This window comes from Stegodyphus dumicola, chromosome X2, assembly GCF_044657685.1.
Source record: "Stegodyphus dumicola isolate Sdum_Otavi_A_Nest chromosome X2, ASM4465768v1".
Lineage (NCBI taxonomy): Eukaryota > Metazoa > Arthropoda > Arachnida > Araneae > Eresidae > Stegodyphus > Stegodyphus dumicola.
The window spans coordinates 22,220,833-22,239,774 of record NC_140781.1 but is presented as its reverse complement, the minus strand read 5'-3'; positions in this window follow the sequence as shown (position 1 = coordinate 22,239,774).

The following is an 18,942-nucleotide window of genomic DNA, read 5'->3' as shown; positions in this document are numbered from 1 at the left end:
ACTGAAATTCATCCGAGTGTCATAGGTGTGCTGGCCATCACATCTGATGGATACACTCTGACAAACAGTGTCCGGTTTGCCTCTAGAGACATGAAAACGTATCGACCGCATACCAAATGGATTCAGCAATTGAATGAGGATCTGCGAAAACTTCATATTCAAAGACTGTATGTCGCGAATGAACAATGTCGAAAAAAAATTTATCAATTGCTCCGTGTTGAATCTGTATGGACAGTAAGCTATAAACCTTCTCGTCGTCCACAGCAATGTGAGTATTGTGGAACGAAATATTGTCATCGATTTATGGCTATGATCGCCCTGCAACAAATAGTGAAATATGGTGTCAATAAATATATTCATTGAAGAACCAAATGAAGTGTCTTTTTTTATAGATGATGATTAGTATTTTGTCCAACCTCCTCTGTGTTCTATGACAGATGCAATTCGTCGAGGCATGGACGCGATTAATGTTTCAAAATAAGTTTCTTCCAAACTATAAAAAGCATCGCGGATCAAGTCCCATAATTCCAATCGGTTTCAAGCTACCCGATTCGCTAATCGACGTTCTAATTCCGCCCAAACATTTTCGACGGGATTCAAATCGGCTCCTTTAGGAGGCCAGTCTTCGACCATAGGAATTTCATGTTCTCGAATCCATTGTGTGACGCGTAAACTCGTATGGATCGGAGAGAGATCGTGCATGAACAAGAGACGGTGTTCGGTGATCAAAGGGTTTAAAGAAACATCGGGAGTTTGACTATGATCGAGAAGCACCGGCTCTAAAATATTAGAGAGGTAATAGTCGGCATTTAAATGCTGGATCCCGATTCGACGGATTTGGTTGGGAAATTTTCCGCTCATGCACATCCAGACACTGAGATTAAAACGACCGGAACGTTGACGGCCTTCTAACGCAGAAGAAAAATAACGTTCGTCTTGATAACGCAGGACCTGTCGAGGCCGCCATACGCGAATAGGACCGTACCCGATCGAACTGAATACTTTCTCGTCGGAAAATATAATCCGGGACCAATCGTCGACCGTCCATTCCGCACGCTGAGAAGCAAAGTCGTAGCGTCGTTGACGATGAATCTCCCGCAAATAATCTTTTCGGACGGGGATGCGCGACACTAATCCTTTTTCTTTTAATCGTCGACGAACCGTTTGAGCGGTGCAAGGCACTTGTAATCGACGACCAATATCCGTCGCGGGTAAAAAGGGATCACCCGTCGACATTTCAAAAATACGTTGATCCATTTCTTGGGTCGTGGCTCGAGGTCGGCCGGATTTGTGTTTGGTTTGATAGTTCTCCTCATTTTCCGAGGAGCGAAGGATCCAATATTGAACTGTGGAAGGAGCGACATTCAAGTGTCGAGCAATTTGACGAACCGTTTGCCCTCGTTCATAATACAAACGACGAATTTCCCGTCTTATTTCAATAGGTGTATACGGCATGATAAGAATAAGATTGGTTACCATGTTCCTTGATTTCATTTCAACGTGTCACGGTCCCGATAAAATCGTAGCAGGTGTCAATGGTCAATTGCAGTGCAGGGAATGTGATCAAATTCAAGATGCGTATGCTTTTATTTTACGAGCGTCCTTTCCTGATGACAGTGATCCGTTCTTATCAGCTCGTCTAGCTCGAGAATATGCGAATTGGACGGGAGATTTGAACGTACCCTGCACATTTCCTCTCATAGGGATTCCTGGTATTTTACCGATCCGTAATGTTTCCGTCACGTTACGTATTTTATTAAACGGGATTCGATTATTACAATGCGTGAATGCCCCTTTTCGATCCCAGGCCGAACCTTTTGAATCGTATGAATCGCTCGAACGGTTCATGATCGAATGCATGGACGAATACGCCCAGCATATTGAAAACATCGCCAACGAAGAGAATCACTCCCAAGTCGATAAAGCGGCTCTGCACGCTCTTTTCACCAACATGAAATCGCTCATGGAAAATGTCCATCAAGACGAGGACCAACCATTCAATTTCTTAAGTTATTATCACAAAGTCCTAGCTCCCTACGTAAAAATATGTGACGGCGACGATGCTTCGTTCCTTCTACCTCCTACTTCCAAGGATGTTGAAAAGGATCCCGCTTATCAATTATGTTTGAAAATAAAAGCCTCGAATCAAATTCGGGCTCGCTATTCTCCTTACACGACCCTATTTGATCTTGTGCACGTCATGATTTATTGCAATTTATGCCGGAACGAACTCAACGTGGTGGCGAATTTCGTGTTTGAGTTTGGAGTTCGCATTTGTCGTCGCCCCTTCTTCTTCAAAGAATCGTTCTTGACCCAGCAATTGCGAAAACTGGTCACTTCTCAAATTACGTACCATCGGAATACAGAATTCTACTACCTCCTTCGAGAGATTCAACAAGGCGGCACGTGCGATGCCTTATCACTAGAATTTATTGAAAAAATGAGTCGAATCGAAACCTTTTTAGCGAAAGTGTTCCTAGGAAAAGCGGATGATCGAATAAAGCAGTTTGCGTTCAAACAAAATTTCCCCTATGTCCTGTTTGTTCCGAAAGAAGACGAAGAGACGACGAAAAAAGCCACCCAAATTGATGAGTACCTCGAATATCTTTTCGGGACCGGGTTTATTATTTCCAAGCTCAAAGGTAAAGGATTAGTGAAAGGTTCGATCGCGACGGGTAAGAAATTTTACCGTCTTGTACAGAAAGTGGCCTTGAAAATACGCGAATTTGAAAAATCCGACGAAGAAATTTTCTGGACGATGGAAATGGTGAAACTGTTCTTATGTTCCGACGGGTATATGGAAAAAGAATTGAGAATGTTACTCAATGTAGCGACGAAGGAATCTCAAGTTCCCTCTCGTCAAGAAATATGTCAAGGAGGAGGAGGAGGAAGAAGAAACGAAGACGGCGAAGAGATGGATATGTCATAATCAAGTAAATCATTGGGAAAATGGCAGACGCAGAGGAAGAAATCTGTGGAATTTGCCTGAAGGCCTTCAAAGAAACGAAACGCCATAAAGTCTACAATCTCGATTGTGAGCATTCCTTTCATATTAAATGTATAAAGAAATGGATTCGAGAGTATGGTAAAAAGAAATGCCCGACCTGTCGGACTCGTATCAGCCAGGATGATATGCTCTATTTCACCAGCGGAACATTGCAAATGGAACATTTAAGAATAGATTCGGATGAAGAGGAGGAGGAGGAAGAACCAGAGGTGGAAGAACCGCCAAGGCAACGACGAAGACGAAGACGCGAAGAAGAATTAGTCGATCTGGGAGGCCATGGTCTCATTTTTTCAGGGCCTAGTACCAGTCAGACGAGACCCAGAAGACAGAGAAGAGAAGATTTAGTGGGAGATTATGCTTATATGGATACATCTAGACAAAGTTCACCTACCTCAGATGATGAAGAACGGGAAGTCAATCCTTATTTTGGTCGACCGAATGCATTTTGGAGAGAAATGAGACGACAAAGACGAAGTAGAAGGAATTAGATGATTCTTAAAATAAAAATAAAAACAGTAAACAAAAATGGAAAAGTAAGACTGATGACTGGTGTATAATATTTCGTTATCAACAGATCCATCTCCTATACATCGTTATATCAACAGATCTATTTCCAAATGGAAAAGTAAAACCGACCGACTGTTGAAAAATATTTCTCAAAAAATTTGATAGTTTAAAAAAAAAAAAAAAAAAAAAACTTTTTGTTAATTTTTATCATGTCTTTTAGACATGATAAAAATTAACTGTACCTTCTTTTTTATTTTGAATGATGTCACCTTTTCTAAAAATAGATAATAATCATGCTTTTCTTGGAAATTTATACTTAGAAACATGTCTAGACAACATGTTGACATCATTCCAAACAAAAAGGAGGGTAGAGTTAATTTTTATCATGTCTAAAACGTGATAAAAATTAACAAAAAGTTTTTTTTTTTTTTTTTTTTTTTTTTTTTTTTTTACCACATTAGATTTTTTTGAGAAATATTTTCCACCAGTCGGTCGGTTTTACTTTCTTTTTTTGGAGATGTTGATAACGATATATAAGTCGATATATAAGTTTCACTCACTGGGTTCTGATTCATTCGTTTTCGCCTTTGCTTTCACGAGATATCGAGACCGCTTCAGCATTTCGAAGGAAGCCCCTTTGATGTTATACTGTTTCTTCAGTCGTCGCTTTAGATTAAATAAATACTGGTAATGATTTTTTCCAAATAGTTTGGATGGAGGAGCATTGAAAAGAAACTGGAATAATTTTATCTGATTTGGATCCTTATAGACTTCTAAAGATTTAGACGCAAACGCATTTCGTTTCTCTGGATCATCGTTTAGATAGCCCAAGATGTGAATCATTCTCAATTCCGTTTCTAACAGTAATAAGACTATCAGCGACAGTTCATCTGTTTCATAATTGGAGAGACAGTGATTACGGATTTGATTCATCTGCTCTGCTGTAAAACGTTGGTGTTTTCGACGACGAGGTTTCTTGACCACCACCTCATCTGCAGAAGGTAAGAACCATTTTCGTCGAATAGCATTTAAAGCGTTTGAAATATATTTCGCGGAACGTTGTTTTTGATCGATAAGATATTGGTGATATTCTTGAAGTGTTTCGGTATGATTTAGATCTTTATGCATTTGTAAACACCAAGTTTCATATTGATTTTCATAAATAGAGTAGACTAATTTACTAGTTTTTGAGGGAGACATGATGCTTCTTTTATTTTTGGTATAATAAAGAACTCTTACTTATTTATAATTTTTTTAATAGGTTTTGAATCAAAAAAAAATATTTATAATAATAAGAAGAAACAGTAGAAACAAAATGGCCGAATGTTGTCCAATTTGCTTAGACGAACTCATTGCCGAAGATGTAGAAACCATTTCTACTTTAACGTGTCAACATCAGTTCCACACGAAATGTATTGACATTTGGAGAGAAAAAGCATTGACGTGTCCTGTCTGCCGAGAACCGTTTGAAGATGCCCTGCAGAAATTAATTTCTATGTTTCTCCCTTTTCGACGTTCTTTTTTATATGATGTAATTTACGATTATGAAAACCGCATCAGATTTTCAGACGATGAGGATGAGGCTGATTTAGATGATTTACTCATGTATGAATTATTGGGGCCTTGGGAAACTTCTGAGGAGGAAACAGAATCAATCGAACCTGAGGAAGAAAACCAGAGTGAGGAAACTAATTGAGACTGGAAAAAGGAACCGAGACCATAGATGGGTTTGAGTAAATTAGCCGATGACGGATGTAGGGATCGGACTCGAACCGATGGAATGGATTGGGACTGATATTCATCCCATTTCTTTAATCCCATCCGAAGATTTAAAGCCAATGACTTTTTCATATATTCGGAAAGAAGGAATCGCCAGGTTTTGGGACGATACTTTCCAACGATCTCGAGAGCGTTCAACATGCTGAGATAGCATTCTTGAGCTGTCCGACACAGTTTCAAATGAAAGACAACATCCATTTCATTCTCGACTTGCTTCCACCATCTCCCAGTTTGATATTTCCTTGGGTACAGCACTTCATTGTGTGGATATATTTCAGCCTCATCTTCGATCCACGGTTTCATGGTACTGGAAGGAAGGTAGTAGGGATCGCCTAAATGATAATTCAGTAACTGACAATTAGATAAATTGAGATGAAGATGGCTCGTGAAAACAATGAGACGATCGGCATAGGCTGGTTTGACCACCGAGTCTCCAAAATTCGATTCGATCCAGATGAGAAGATCGCAATGCGTGCCGTCGCATTCGTAAGACGGATCTAACCCGCTGACGAACCAATCGTTGGAATCGTCGAGAAGAATATGGACCGTTTTATGATGTCGAACAAAAAGGGTTTCCAAATGATAGGATAAGAGGGAAGGATGCCTTCCTAAATCACCTAATACAACGGTCACGGGTGCGTCTTGACATTTCTTGAAAAGATCTTGAATGGAACCCATGCTGGTTGTTCCGCATACTTGATTCCCGAGACGAGTCAGAAAAGATCCCATGCTTCTTATTCTTTATTTTTTTAACGCAGCTCGCATATATTCTTGATCTTTCTGGAATTCCGATTCAGGATAAGGCGGCTTTTGAAGAGTGGTATTCATTTCATTATGAAATTGAAACCAGACGTGGGCAAAGTGTTCGCCTAAAAACCGTTCTTTATATGTTTTGAGTTTAGATAAGTAATGATACACACAAATCCCGCATCGGAGAGTTCGATATAAAGATTCTGTCACAAAGTCTCTCCAAAGAGTTTTCGCGAGACGAATATCCTCGTCCTGCTCGTCCTGAACTGAAAACGCTTCGGCCATCCAATGTAAAAGCCGCCAGTAATAAGGACCAAAGACCAACGTGTTGTGGTAATTGATGTGATGAAAATAATCTTCGGCTGAAAAAGGTTGTGGGGATACGGAAAGGCCGATCCGGGTCATCAAGTCTCGAATCGCCTGACTTTTCCCCTGGAGTAATTCAATCACCGCTTCGTCTAAAAAGAAAAAGTATTCGCTCTTCCATCGAATACGGTACAGGAGCGTTAAGACGCAGTACGTGGTCAATTTAAAGAGTTGAATCCAACTGTATTCGCCTACCCAAGCTCCAGGTCGTAGAAACGTCCGTCCCCATTTATCTTGGTTCATTAAATTGGCCATGAATAATAAATAGGTGACGACGACTTCATCTAATCGTTGTTGGGGCTCTTCTTCTCGGAAAGCAGTCGTAAAGTGAGTGACGTCAATACCCGGAGGAGGAGGTGGAGAAGGGGTTTTGAAGTGTAAAAGTTCATGAATTTTATGAGCCACGAACGGTGAAACACGAGCCTGGCTTTCTTGGAGTTCGTTCGAAACGATCGGTTCATCTTCTAAATAAGTTCGTTTTAAACGTTTAAAGGTTTTAGCATCCATTCTCTTTACTTAAACCACCATTGACGAAAACGGCAATACCAATCTCCCACGTCTTTATTTTGCACCAAACTGCCGAGCAATTCCCCGAAAGTTGTAAAAATCGTCAGCTTGCGAATGTATCCAAAAGCCAGAAAGAGAAAAATGAGTCCGTTGATGAGGAGGAAAAGGAGAAAGAACCAGCTTTGTGTTAAAATGAGGCAAAACAGGATCACGAAGAACGTATACGCTCCAGCGACTAAAAGCGTTCCTAATGTTAAGGAATCCATTTGTTTTTTTTCTTCTTCTCTATTCTTGACCTAATGTCTCGTAATAAAGGGTCCGATACGTAATATTCTGGTAAGCATTATAAACGGGATGGTGGATAAAGAGAAATAATAAAATCCATAAGAGGATCGATACCATATTTTTGTTTTCTTTGTTCTGAGTCAGAAGAGAAGAGATAATAATAAAGTAACTCATATTAATTAAAAAAAATGGTTCGAAGGGATAAATCCAAATCTGATAAAGCGGAACGAAAATTGCTTCGAATGGAAGCAGCTCCTCCTAATCATGTAGGAGACCCAGTCGTTGACAACCCCTTAACAATCACCCTCCAAGCAATCCATCTAACCATCCTCCTCCAATCCATGACAATCCTCCTAATAATGATAATGTAGGCAATATTCCCATGGAAGTGGATGAGGAAATAATTCGTCGGCATAGGCGAGATCTCCTGAATTACGAAGAATACTACCCCGATCGAATGAAATCAGATAAGCGCTATGCCAAATTGGCTGACGGAAATGAGATTTATGCTAAGAATCGACAAGGAGATGAATTTTATATGCTGGATCCCGATGGAAATATTGTGTTTGCAAAACAAATCTCTCCCATCACCGGTAAAATAACCCCTGTCTATGCCGTCGATCATCTGAACCGTTCTATTTTACCCGTCGACGCCCAAAACCGTCCCGTGTATGGATTTGATAGTGATGGGGAACCCATGTTTCAAATGGAAAACGGAAAAATGGTGTATCTGTTCTACGGAGGAAAAGAATGGTATCCGGAAAATCCTCAGACCAAAGAACAGATCTATGCTTTAGACGAGCACCATCGACCCTATTTTGCCAAAGACGAGCATCAAAAGCCTTACTATGCTCGAAAACTCGATGTCAATCAATTCCCCATCGAATATGCCCCTCTCGATTCCAACGGTCAACGGATCTATATTTCCTTAGAGAACAATAAATTCCAATACCCGTTTAATCTCGTCACAAAACGACCGCTGTTTGAACTCTCTCCGGATCAGGACGAAATGTATTTCCGAAACAATACGCTAGGCGAATATTATCCCGTCAACGAATTCAACGATGAAATTTACGCTCGAGATCGTTTGCACAATGAAATGCCGGCTAGGAACATCGATGGAACCCCTTATTACGCTAAGAGAGCGAGTGGGGACGAATACTATCCCAAGCAACTCAACGGTCTCGAAACGTATATTCGAATTGGAAATAGGGACGAACCGGCCTTAGATGCTTTAGGAGGAGGCATTTATGCGAAAGATGAAAACTTGGACGAATATTATCCGAGAATTTACCACGACGACAATGACGAATAAAGCAAAACGATTACCAAAGGATCTTCGATGGCAAAAGATGAGTATTATGCAGTCGACAATCTTGGAAATCAACGATATAGAAAGGATCGAAGGGAATTTGAAACATATATTACCACTGACGATCCCAGTCTACTGTATGCCCTAGACAAATATAAAGTTCCCCATTATGCTAAAAAACCCGTGTATATCGGTGGAGAAAAAAAATTTGAGGAGTATTATGGAAAAATTAATAACTTGCCCGTCTTTCTAAAGTACCAGGGTCGAGAAATTTATGCCAAAGAGCATTCCGGGGCCGAGATGTATCCCAAAGATTTGTTTGGGAACGACATGATTGCTCGAGATGCCGACGGGCGGTATTATTATGCTAAAGATGAGGCAGGAAATGAAAAATATCCCTTGTTCGCCGACGATACGGAACACAAGCCCGAATACATGTCTTACGCCCTCGATAAAAACGGTATTCCGTTCTATCCTATCAATTCTCAGGGTAAACCCATCTATCCTAAAAATGCTAGAGGCGATGAATTTTATCAAATCCTTCCCCCTTTCACTCAGCAAGTCATCTTTGGAAGAGATACCGATCAGAACCAAGTGTATGCGAGGAAAGCGGATGGAGGCGAAATTTACCCGGACAGCGGTCAATTCGCCATGACGAGGCTGAAAGAATTCTTTTATGCTCATGATAAGAACGGGGTCATTATTTACCCGGTCGATCAACACGGCAACGAACGATATTTAGTGACGGACAAAGGATCGTACGATCAATTGATGAAAGATCCGGCCGTGAAACGATACGCCAAAGATGCAGACAATAATGAAATCTATCCGGAAATCATTCATGCCGATAAGCGCATTACCCAAAAACCTTTAGGAAACCGGTACGCTCAAAATAAATTGGGTGAATATTACTACCCGGTCGATCGATACAATAACGAGTACATTGTCCAGTTCAAGAAAGTGAGTGAGGAACAAATCTTTGCGAGTGGATACCCCATCACGTGTGATCAAATCATCATTGTTCCCAATTTAAATGACAAGCCCTGGACGCCTGCGTTTATACGAGACCCTAGAATTGAACCCGAAAATTTGATAGGCTACTTGTACCGATCGCATTCGAAACCGATGGATTATTTGACCAATTTGAGATCTAAACGCGCTTCTCGACACGGATTCCAACCCTATAAAGTTATATATAATAACTCGGAGGGTAAAGTGGTCGAGAAAGTGGAAAGCGGTCTTCCAGGACAGGAAGATCCAGTGGAAGAGGAAGAGAAAAAGAAGAAAAGAAAGAAGAAAATATATGCCAACCCGATACAGTCTGACGAAAATAATCATCAATCCACCACCAACTGGACAAAAATAATTCTTTCTATGATAGGTATCTTGGCCATACTTGCGTTCCTAATCTGCATTAATATACTGTTTAAAAACTAAAGTCGTGAGAGAAAGAAAAATATCTGAGACAATCCATTCTTAAAAAGATTGGGATGTCTTTTCAATCCAGTCGGTTGGAAAAAATTTTTCAGAGCTGGGAAAAAAAAAAAAAAAAAAAAAAAAAAAAACACTTTTTGTTAATTTTTATCATGTCTTCTAGGGGCGCGGTATGAAACGCCTCCTTGTTCTTGGAGACGAAATTGAAATAAATAGGACGGGCCAGTATCTGGTACAAAACATTAATTTTCCAATAATGAGGGCAGTAAATGTTTTTATATCCTGCCGTTAGAGCTACGAGAAACGGTTTTAATTGATCGTACGGCAAATGACCCTCATTCCATGAAAAACCATGCGTTATATCCGCTAACGGTAAATGAACACTCGATACACTTTGTTTGGCGGAATAGGATAATTCAGACCACGGTATGGGTGGTTCCACGTAGATAATGCCTTGGGAACGATCATGGGTGATATAAGCCACTTCTTTAATAATATAGTCGGAAAAGCCATCATTATAAGAAAGATTGAGTTCTTTGGCGAGAGGATCACCATTCAATTCGAAACCTTCGAAATTGAGAACGATATAGGATTCCATGTTTTATTTTTATCGGTCATCTTGTTTCAGGAGAACATTGAATCTAAAATCCTCTACGGTTATCACATGAAAATCTCTCAATTTGTCTTTTAGATAGGTGGCTCCAACTAAGTGGATGGATTGAGTTCCATATTTTTTCTTTAATTGTTGGAAACAAATCCGCTCTGATACTTGTACTGCAATAGGTCCTAGACGTATCTTATCCTTGCGAGTGAACAGAGTTATATATTCTATACCCACTCGATGTTGACGAAACTTTTGTAGAAATTGTATTAAGGACCAAGATTGAAGACCCAAGGTCGATTTTAAATCTCTTTCCAAATCAAACGTGGCAGTATGGGAAATAAGAACAATATATCGAAAGGAGGGACCTATTTGTCGATTGAACCGTTCGGTGATTCGCCATGGAAGAAAGGTTGAATGATTCATTTTTTTTTTCAATTTAATTTATTTTTTTTTCTTCTTCGGTTCGAAGGATTAAACAAGCATGGCAGAGTATTACGATATTTCTGTTTTGAAAACTATTCAATTACCGATTGATCGACTCATCCGATTCGTGATTGGGCAAAATCCTCAACTTGAAAACTACTATCAAGCGACGTACCGGTTTCTGAATTTATTTTTTGAGATTACGCCTCGACTCGTTCGAGATTTTCAATCACAGGCCGTTGCTCATATCCGTCACGTGTTAGATAATATGTCGCAATATGGACACCTATATCTTTTAATCGATCAGCAGCCCCTGTTTAATGCCCTGGAATGGAATGATGAAGAATTTATTTTATCGAATGAAGAAGTCTTAGACCCTATTCGCAAAATGGCCAGTCAGTTTTTTCCTAAAGATTCTGCTCATTACCATATCACTTGCATCTATCTCTTATATTTTTACGCACTACTCGCGAATCCGAAATATACTTGGATCACAATGGATTATTTAATGCACGGCAATAAATATCATCAATATTTATTAGCTAAACATGCTCACGAAGAAAAGTAAAAATAAAATCATTAGACGAGAAATTTATTTTTGAAAAGATAAAGCAATATAATGGAATTTTATCCGAATCGATATGGTAGCGAATATTACAAATATCGAAAAAAAGATCCAGTCTTTGTGAAAAGTGAATATGGTCATGAAAGGTATGCCATTCACTCCCAAAAGGGGGAAATCTATCCCGACAAAGGTGATCCTTTCGCTAAAACCCGAGACGGCCTTCCATATTATGCCAAAGATCGGAAAGGAAATGAAAAATATCCTCTACAACGTAAAAAATCCCTCGTTATTCAAATTCAAAACGAATTAGTTCTGGCCAAATACGCGGACGGAAAAGAACGATACCCGGTGGATTTCAGAGGGAACGAATATTATTTAGTGAAAAATGAAGAACCTTACGTCCTGAAAGTAGCCCAAGGTGAAATCTACTTTGCTAAAACATGTAGTGGAAAAGTCCTCATTCCCTGGAATTATTTTGAACAGTACAAGTATCTTCTCTCAGAACATTATAAACGCACATGCGATGCTGCAGGAAACTGCGTTTATCAATCCACGGTACCCGTTGAAGAAATTCTTAAAAAGTTGTTTCCATGCCTCTGTTTGTGCTTAGCTGAAATACCTACAATGGCTTTTATTCTAGCAGCTACATTAATGTCAATACCAGGACTGTAAGAACAACGTTCTTATATATAGTCAGTGAGAAGAGAAAGAATGACTCGAAGCTGGCTGAGAAAAAAATTATATAAAAAAAAAAAAAAAAAATCCCCTTTTTCTTCCGAAATTGATGTCTTCAATTTTTGAAAAATTGAAGACATCAATTTTCAGACTAAAAGGTTTTTTTTTATTTTTTTTTATTTTTTAATCTTTAGAATTTTTTCTCAGCTGTTAGAAATTTTTCCAACCCGACTCGATCGACCGGACATCACCATGTTTTAAGAATGGACTCTCACTTATATATTTCAGCATTGCGAGTTTCACTTCACATGATTCTGTGTTTTTGAAGAAGAAATATCTTGAAATCTGGCTTTCTTCAGTCAACTTTTGTTTTTTCCAAGTCATTATACAATGAAATGTTGGGAACCTACCTCATGCATATGTAAAAAGGTTAGTAATTCTTGTCTTTTTTCAGATTTTTGATGATAACATTATCGTAATAAATAACTTGTCTTTTATGCTGAGGCAGATCAATGGGTTCATCGTCCACTTTTAAATGTTTCGTGGTTGAGTGTTCTCCCTCTTCGTCGTCATGCTTTCGTTTGAGAGACGAATTCAATTCGGCATTTTCAAACTGAAGGGGTTCTACTATATCCAAAGAAGAGGAAATATTATTTTCGGCTGAAAAGGAACTGAAATCCATTTCGGTCCGTTTCAAATGTCCAAATTCATCATTGAAACGCATAATGAGTTCCGTTTCGTGGATGGAGGTGTCGCGTATCGTTTTCAAAAATTGTCGAATGGCCGATTTCAGTTCGTTAAAGGTCGTAACAGAACCGGGAATGATTTGTACATCGGCATACTGTTTGAATTGTGTAAAAATATCGGTCGAAGATAAAAATTCTTTTTTGAATTCTACTAATATTTCAGGTTCGGAACGGTAACGGATCATGCCGTCCTCCATGTTAATATTGTGGGCCAGATGCAGATAAATCATTAAAAAGAAACCTTTATAGGAATCTTCGACGATAGAATCTTTGGTTTCGAGTAAATATTGATCCTGCATCACTTGTTCTGAGGTGAGGGATGGAGCATTTTTCGTAAACACGGCGTCAAAAGGAATCGCTACCACGCGATCATTAAACGCCTCTGTGGCCGTACACACTGGGAACGTATTGGTAGAAGCCATGAGTTTGGCACTGGGAATCGCTCCTACATTTTGCTCGTACAAATTCCGAAAACTGGTGGTCGAATTACCCGTGATTTCTTTCACGAGGTTTTCGTTTAATTTTCCCGACATTTCTTCAACAGTCACTACCCGACAACAAAATAACGAAGAGGCCAGTTCGGGTTGGGCTGATAGTCCTTGACCACTCGTCGTTTGTAAATTGACGGCTCGAATACCATGACTATAGCCTCCAAAGACCTTCGAGATCATTTGAAAGAATTTACTCTTTCCATTGCGCGTGTTGCCTTTCAAAATAAAAAATTTGCGACCGTAATTGGTCGCAATGAGAGGACTGGCCAGGACATCTAAAAGGTACATGAACAGATCGTATTCGAAACACGTATATTTACACATGTGCACATAAAAATGAAGCATGCTTTGAATGAGCGGGTTGGTTTCTAGTTTGTCATGAAACTCGCGCACTTTTTCCCGCAGCGTATCCAGTAAATCGTCCGTGAGGTCGAGAAAACAGCTTTTCAGGTATTGTCGAAAAAATTTCCGGTCGGTTAATAAACGATAGATGGCTATCAAATCCGGATCGTGACGAAATTGCATCAACTCGTGTCGACTAAAATTGATGCCCAGACGTCGATCCGATAGGTAAAATTCCGGAACCGTCCCTCCTACATGACCCGTCAAGAGATTCAGAACCCCATCGTGGGTTCGAATATGCCATTTATGTCGATCCATTTGAATGATTTTACGATCAATGTTGGTTCGACTCAGAATGGACGAGACCACATAATTAATGTTGACCTGTTTCATAATGTCTGTGAAAGGACACATGTTTTTAGTTTTATCGGCAAACTGATTCCGAGCAAAGGCCTGAATGGAGGACCAGATGGCATTCATCAGGTTTAGAATTTCTATCTGGTGGGGCACTTCTTGCCAGTACTCGTGGATATTATTCCACATATAGCGTTGAGGTTTCTTACAGGAATTGTGCATGGTAATGACGAGAATCGGAAAATATCGCTCTTGAATTCGATGAATTTGTTCCACGAGCTGATCTCCAGACACCGAATATAAAATAACGCCTTTCATGGTTTTGATAATAGCTTCCAGTTTATCTTTAAATTTGTAAATTTTAGGATTGAGATTAGAACCACAAAAGAGGATCGTGTCGAGAGTAAAATCTTGGGAAATGATATCTATAATTTTACTGTTGATTTTTTCCACAGAATCTATGAGTTCGTGAGATTCTAATATCGTACGCAAATGGGATGCGAGTGTATGGGAGGACATTCGTAAATGTTGACACAAGGCACAAAAGACAGGTAAAAAATAGTAACCTTGATTGTACTGCATAATCGTACGAAGGGGATTGGGATCGGAATGCAAACTAGGATTGTCTAACTTGAGAGCTTGATTCACCGTCTGGAATACATCGTTTTCGATGACGATAGAATTTTGACTTTCCCGGTACCATCGTTTTAGAGCCCGGTTATTAGATTCAAAGTCTGAAATCACAAACCCGTTAAACTTGATAAAGTAAAACGTTTTTAACCAATGATGACCTTCGGTTCCAAAATCCTTCCCTTTGTAAATATACATCGGGGTTTTTAGTTTATACACAAATGTAGCCACTTTTTCATCGTCGGGTCCAGCTTCCTCATCTTTGCTAATAAGCGTGGGATACGATACTCGATACAAAGGATCGTACAGTGTCACCACAGGCATCATATATTCATAAAGTTGTTTTTGAATATCCATTGGCTGGAGGTGGAGCAGTTTACAAAAAAAAGGAATTGGTATTATCCTTGCGACGTTTAAATTTTGATTGAATGCCTAACAATCGCATGCTGAAAGCATTGGGATTGGTCAAATCTAAACGCCAGGTGGTTTGTTCGTCTACATAAATAATCAGCATGGGTTCGTATTTATTCGTATAGGGCTTGGAGGAATTCACAAGCGTCGCATTCGCTAAAACGTCCAACTGGAAAATAAATTCAGATGTTTCGTGATAGAACCGGGGTTGAAGTTGGCTGCAGAATTGAATACAATCATCATGAGCGATCGAGATTTCCGGCAAATGGACATGAATACCACCTCCTGGACGAACAGCCACAATAAAAGTAAAATGCTTAAGGGATAAAAAGTAAAATTTTAAGGTTGAGAGAATAACAGAATCTACATAATCGTAGAGCATAGATGAAGGAAGGGATGCATCGCATTCGGTTTTAATATCAATATCTAGGATAAGGGAATGATGGGTCGTCGAGCAAAGATCCATCGTTAAAAAAAGATTTTCGGCAGACGTTCGAGTATAAAATCGAGAAAATTGTGCGTAGTCTTTTCGGTTACAGTAAAAGATTCCTCCCGACATCTGGTAGAAAATGTAAGCATCGTTGGGCGCATCTCCAACCGAATTAATCCTTGTTAAATAATGGAGGCTCTGCGACATGATTATATATCTTTAACTTGATTAATATTTCTTAAAAAAATACAAGCAATGCTTTGTAAGTAAATATCCTATAAAATCTCCACGTGCTCCTCTAAAGAATAAATAAACTGAGCACTTTTACCTTCATAAAGTCTGTTCTTATATACTGTTGAATTCACGGCACAGAATGATTTAAAGTGAAATTCGTTTCGCACGTCTTAAATAGATAAACCAGAGTTCTTTCTAGCCAGAGCTCAGAAAAAATTCTAAAGTAGATATTAAAAAAAAAAAAAAACTTTTTGTTAATTTTTATCATGTCTTTAGACATGATAAAAATTAACTACCTTCCCCTTTTGTCTGGGAATGTTGTCTCACACTTTCGGAAAATAGAACATGACTCATCCTTTCTAAAAATAGGACTCCAATAAAAGAATGGGTCAAGGTATATTTTTTAGAGAGTGAGACATCCTTCCCTGACAAAAAGAGGGGACAGTTAATTCTTATCATGTCTAAAAGACATGATAAAAATTAACAAAAAGTTTTTTTTTTTTTTTAAATACATTTCAGATTATCTGAGAAATTTTTCCCAGCCAGCTTTTACTTTTCTAGACATAAACGTTCTTGTTTATGTCCTTGAATGACGTCATCTCTCCTGTATATATAAAGCGTGTAAGTTGGCTCTGTAGACTTATTCCTTTCGAGGAAGAAGGCGAGATAAAGTAAGCTCTGTCATGGATAATGAAAAGTATTACAATGTTTCGGATTATGTGGAAGCGTATGGAAATGTTTATAGACAATATTATTTTATGGCTGTTCGTTTCAAACTACCCATCTTCCATGTCGATACTTTGAAGCATTTTAGCCCGGGTCTCGTTCGAGCACCTTGCATTCTCGTGGTCAGTGAAAATCGACTCATTTTCCAAGGAGAAAATTTAGACAAAGACTATCCGTTTCCTCGTGGGTCTTTAGTCTTTTGCGTGCATGGAACAAAAGAGGATCCTCGTTGGATTAACGTCTCTAGAGATACGACCGATCAGTTTTTACAAAGTTTATTTCCCTCTCGAGATTTTATCAAGGTCTACTATGAAAATAATACTTTATTTGTTTGTTCGACCATCAATCCGTTTTCCTTGTTCTGGAAAGTACTTCCTCGCAATATGGCTTTTCGCGCCTTAAGCGATCTGACGATGACCTACATAAAAAGAGAACCTTTCCAGTTAGAGCATTGCATGCGCCTCCGATTTTTCAAACGAAATACGCACGTCTGGGAATCGTGGTCCAACTGGTATCACTATTTACATCCCATGCTCATCCTCCCCTTCATGCATTTAACGGGACAAGCTGCGAGTGCTCAATTGGCTGCCAAACTTCATAAATTGTGGAAACGCTCCCTTCCACCTTACCTGCATACGGATTCTATTCCATCGGACTTTTATACTTGTGAAATTACTTTTGTTGACACGAAATTAACCGGTGTTTGGTTTGTCGTTTTGAATATGTCTTTAGTGATGTATGTTTCGCCCATGATTGCGTCATTCCATCATGAAACGTTCCTCGACATGAATCGTGAACAATGTAATTATTGGCTACCGTTTTACCGAAATAATGAATTATGGACCCGAGAAGGATTTAAAATATACGTTTCCCACTTTAGAAAGAATCGTCGCTACTTGAAAGAAGTCATGATTTGGTTATCGTCCCGCTCCGAAGAAAAATATCAATATATGTTGCTCGATTTGAACAAAGTAGCCTACCTTTTAATGATTTAAAAAAAGCAAAAAGAAAAGAATGTTACGAGAACTGGTTCGATGTCTTATTCAATACCAGTCCGACCCCACTTTTATATCTTTAAATGTTGTCGATGGTCTCAAACAAAATCTTCGAGACGACGTGATCGATGCTTTTCTCCTGAGTCGACCTTTACTCCATCTCTATCCTCAACTGTATAAAAAGAGTTCGAGCATCATCGATTTCTTGTTTCGCATTTCGGGCTTGCATTTGGAAGAGATTGTTCCGATGGAATCGCAGGACCTGGAAAACAAAATCGCTTCTTTGGAAACTCAATTGGAGGCAGATCGGAAAGCTTTCGAGAAACAAATCGAGACGCTCCAACAAGAGCACCGGAACGAAATGCATTATTTTCTAGCGGAAAAAGAACAATATGTGAATACCGCTCGATTCGGAAAAGAGCATTCAGTCGTGGATTTGCAACGACAATTGGAACGCCTTACATGGGAGAAAGAAACCCTGCAGACTGAGTTGGAGCAGCTGAAACGGAATCACGAAACCTTACAAACTCAGTGGGAGCAATTGAAACGAGATCACGAAACCTTACAGACACAAATTCGAACGCACGAGTCTGAAAAAATACAATGGCAGAGGCAAATAGTAGAACAACAACAATTGAATAATAATAATATCGAGTTTCCAAACCGTTTGATGAACGAATGGCAAATGCTCCACCAACGCTACGAAACGGGACTTGAAGAATGGATGCAACGAACGGAAAGTTTAATCCGCCCTTTGCAAATGGCTTTACAAGAAACGATCGAGCAACTGAAACTTCCTCCTTCTTCTACGACTACGGTCATTGAAACTTTACCGCTCGAATCGCCTCCTTCTCAGCAGCTCATGATCGAGTCGTCGCGATCTAAATTAGAGCAATTACAAGAAACCCTCGACCAGTTTTTAACATCATATCAATCGGAACAAAAACAGCACGTCCAGCAATTGAACGAGGAACTGAAAGGACAATTGACCCTTTGTCAAAACGAAAAACGGATGTTGGAAAAGCAGTTGGAGCAGGGTCAGAAAGAACGAACCGACCTCCTGCAAAAATGGAAAATCGAGTCCGAAACACATTTCCAGGAAGGTATTCAACGCGTCCTTGACACGCTGCAAAAGAAAAATCCTCATATCGAGACGATTCTTCGAGACGAAATGGCTAAACAAATGAAGGAGTTCCACGAAACGCAGTTTATGACGTTTTTACAGACGATCCTTCCCCCCTCATTTTGGAAACCTTTAGGCGCGAACCAAGATTGGAAAACGTTTTTCTTCCAGCAAATTCAAACGTATATCCAGTATTTACAAAATTGGCAAACCCAGCTTTTGAACCAATTAACACTTCTCGGGAAT